Here is a 4,537-nt window from a genome sequence, read left to right as displayed (position 1 = left end):
GTTCCTTCTCCACTATTTTCTGAAAAAGTTTGTGTAATATTGGCATTATTTCTTCCTTAAATGTTTGATAGAATTTATCCGTGAAGTCATGTGGCCCTGAATTTTTCCTGTGGCAAGTCTTTTAATTATAAATTTAATTTTTAAAACAGATATAGAGTTATTCATATTTATGCTTGATATTTTGTGAGTTTCATAATTTGTGCCTTTTAAAGAATTTGTCAGTTTTATCTAAATATTGTAATTTACTGATATGAGATTGTTAGAAATAGTCTTTTATTTGTCTTTTAACAACTGCAGAAACCGGCAGTGGTCTCCCATCTTTCATTCTTGATATTTGTAATTTGTGTTCTCTTTTTTTCTTGATCAGTGTAGCTAGAGGTCTGTCAATTTTATTACTCCTTTCAAAGAATGAACTTTTGGTTTTGTTGATTTCCTAATCTACTTTTTATTTCACTGATTTATACTCTTTTTTTTTTTTTTTTTTTTTTTTTTGAGACGGAGTCTCACTCTGTCGCCCAGGCTGGAGTGCAGTGGCCGGATCTCAGCTCACTGCAAGCTCCGCCTTCCGGGTTCACGCCATTCTCCTGCCTCAGCCTCCCGAGTAGCTGGGACTACAGGTGCCCGCCGCCTCGCCCGGCTAGTTTTTTGTATTTTTTAGTAGAGACGGGGTTTCACCGTGTTAGCCAGGATGGTCTCGATGTCCTGACCTCGTGATCCACCCGTCTCGGCCTCCCAAAGTGCTGGGATTACAGGCTTGAGCCACCGCGCCCGGCTTCACTGATTTATACTCTTTACTATTTCCTTGTGATGTATTAGAGGTATAATTTATGTTTCCTAGTTTCTTAAGATGAAGAATTAGATCACTGATTTTAAGACTTCTTTTCAAAAATTTCCCCCAGCTTAAATAAGGTATAATTGATAAATAAAAATTATATATATTTATGGTGTACAATGTGATGCATTGATTCATGTACACATTGAGAAGGGATTAATTCAAGATAATTAACAGCCATCATCTCACATATTTTTTTGTAGTGAGAACATTTAAGATCTACTCTTTCAGCAATGTTCAAGTATACAGTACCTGATTATAAACTATGGCTACCACTCTAGAATAAGGTCTCCAAAACTTATTCATCCTGTCTCACTGAAACTTTGTACCCCTTGACAAACATTTTGGTATCCCAAACACCTTTCCCTCCCTCCAGCCCCTGGTAACCACCATTCTACTCTGCTTCTGAGTTCAACTTTTTCAGATATCACAAACAAGTGAGATCGTGCAGTAGTTTTCTTTCTGTATCTGGCTTATTTCACTTAGCGTTATATCCTCCAGATTTATCCATGTTGTCATAAATGACAGGATTTTCTTTTTAAAAGCGGAATAGTATTTGATTGTGTGTGCATATATACATACACACCATATTTATTTTATCCATCAATAATCACTTTGGCTGTTTATATATCTTGGCTATTATGAATAATGCTGCAACGAGCATGGGTGCAGTTATCTTTTTTTTTTTTTAGATGGAGTCTTGTTCTGTCACCCAGACTGGAGTACAGTGGCACGATCTCTGCTCACTGCAAGCTCCACCTCCCGGGTTCACACCATTCTCCTGCCTCAGCCTCCTGAGTAGCTGGGACAACAGGCACCCACCACCATGCCCAGCTAACTTTTTGTATATTTAGTAGACATGGGGTTTCACCGTGTTAGCCAGGATGGTCTCGATCTCCTGACCTCGTGATCCACCCACCTAGGCCTCCCAAAGTGCTGGGATTATAGGCGTGAGCTACCGTGCCCAGCTGGGTGCAATTATCTTTTTATATCTCTCCGTATCTCTATTCCTTTGGATATATAACCAAAAGTGAGATTGCTGGATTAGATGGTAGTTTTATTTTTAATGTTTTGGGAAACCTCCATACTGTTTTTCTTAATGGCTGTGCTAATTTACATGCCTACCAATAGTGTGCAAGTGTTCCTTCTTCTCCACATCCTTGTCAACGCTTGTGATCTTTTGTCTTTTGTGTGTGTGTGTGTGTGTGTGTGAGATGGAGTCTCACTCTGTCACCCAGGCTGGAGTGCAGTGGCAGGATCTCGGCTCACTGTAGCCTCTTTCTCCCAGGTTCAAGCAATTCTCCTGCCTCAGCCTCCTGAGTAGCTGGGATTACAGGCGTGCACCCCTACACCTGGCTAATTTTTGTATTTTTAGTAGAGACAGGGTTTCACCATGTTGGCCAGGCTGGTCTCGAACTTCTGATCTCAGGTGATTCACCCTCCTCGGCCTCCTAAAGGGCTGGGATTACAGGCGTGAGCCACCACACCTGGCCTTCTTTTGTCTTTTTGAGAATAGCCATTCTCACAGGTGTGAGGTGATATCTCATTGTGGTTTTAATTTGCATTTCTCTGATGATTGTTGATACTGAACATTTTTTCATGTACCTGTTGACCATTCATGTGTTTTTTTGAACAATATCTATTCAAGTCCTTTGCCCATTTTTGAATATGGTTGTTTTCTTGTTATTGAGCTTTTTGAGATCCTTTTACATTTTGGGTATTAACCCCTTATAGGCTGTATGGTTTGCAAAAAGCTTTCTTGTATTCCAACGATTGTCTCCTTGCTTTGCCAATGGTTTCCTTTGCTGTGCAGAAGGTTTTCAGTTTGATGTAATCTCATTTGTCCATTTTTGCTTTTGTTGCCTGGGCTTTTCAGGACATACCCAAAAAAATGTTGCCTAGACAAACGTCAAGAAGTTTTTTCCGTTTTCTCCTAGGAGACTTGCAATTTGGAGTCTTTGTGTTTAAGTCTTTAATCCATTTGTGTTGATTTTTTGTCTATGGTGTGAGATAAGGGTTCAATTTCGTTCTTCTGTTTATGGATGTCCAGTTTTTCCAACACCATTTATTGAAGAGACTGTCCTTTCTTCATTGTGTGTTCTTGGCACCTTTGTTGGAAATCAGTTGACCATAAATGCATGGATTTACTTCTGTAAGCCTTCTTTTTCTCTGATATAAATATTTAAGACCATAAATTTTACTCCAAATGCTTCATTAACTGAATCTCACAAATTTGGATGTGCTATGGTTTTATCAGGACAAAAGATTTTAAAATTTTTCTTGTGATTTATTTGATTCATGGGTTATTTTGCAATGTGGTTTAATTTCAAAATATTTGGATTTGTCAAAGTTTTTTTGATCTTGATTTTTATTTTAATTCTGTTGTTATTAAAGAATATATTCTTGGTTGGGTGTGGTGGCTCACACCTGTAATCCCAGCACTTTGGGAGGCTGACGCAGGTGGATCACAAGGTCAGGAGTTTAAGACCAGCCTGGCCAAGATGGTGAAACCTCATCTCTACTAAAAATACAAAAAAATTAGCGAGGCATGGTGGTGGGCACCTGTAATCCCAGCTACTTGGGAGGCTGAGGCAGAGAATTGCTTGAACCTGGGAGGCGGAGGTTGCAGTGAGCCGAGATGGCACCACTGCACTCCAGTCTGGGAGACAGAGCAAGACTCCATCTCAAAAAAAAAAAAAAGAATATATTCTTTATTATTTCAGTCCTTTGAAATGTACTGAGACACATTTTATGGCCCAGTTTATTGTCTATTTTGGTGAATAAAGTACATAAACATAAACATAAAAAATAAAGTACATAAACATAAATGTACATGTAAATACAATATATATTCTGTAATTGTTCAGTAATGTTTGATAAAATGTCAATTAGGAGGCCAGGTGCGGTGGCTCACGCCTGTAATCCTAGCACTTTGGGAGACCATGGTGGGCAGATAACCTGAGCTCGGGAGTTCGAGACCAGCCTAGGCAACATGGCAAAACCCCATCTCTACTGAAAATACAAAAATTTAGCTGGGCTGGTGGTGCACCCTTGTAGTCCCAGCTACTCGAAAGGCTGAGGCAGGAGAATCACTTGAAACCGGGAGGCAGAGGTTGCAGTGAGCTGAGATTGCACCACTGCAGTCCAGCATGGGTGACAGTGAGACTCTGTCTCCAAAAAACAAAAACAAAAAAAGACCAATTAGGTTATGTCCGTTTAGAGTTATTCAAATCCTCTGTATGTTTTCTGATTTTTTTTTGTTTATATGTTGTATCAATTACTGAGAGAAGGTAAATCTCTTCAACTCTTATGAATTTATCTATTTATCCTTTCAATTCTATCAGTTTTGCATTCATATACACTGAAGTTTGTTAGCAAGTATTCAGGAATTGTATATCTTCTCAATTAATTGATTCTTTTGTCATTATGTAATGTCACTCTCTATCCCTGGTAATTCTCCTTGTCTTATAGCAATATAGCCACTCCTGTGTTTTTACAATTAATCAATACATGGTTCTCTTTTCTATTCTCTTAAGTTGCATGTATCTTCATATTTAAAGCGTGTCCTTATAAACATCATATAGTTGAATCTCACTTTTTAAAATCTAGTCTAGCACTCTTGCTCTTTTCATTAGACGGTTTAGTCAAGCTAGACAGAATGTAATTAGTAATTTGATTGGGTTTGATTCTATCATCTTGCTATTT

This window comes from Chlorocebus sabaeus, chromosome 1 (assembly GCF_047675955.1).
Source record: "Chlorocebus sabaeus isolate Y175 chromosome 1, mChlSab1.0.hap1, whole genome shotgun sequence".
Lineage (NCBI taxonomy): Eukaryota > Metazoa > Chordata > Mammalia > Primates > Cercopithecidae > Chlorocebus > Chlorocebus sabaeus.
Note: the sequence above shows the minus strand (reverse complement) of the source record.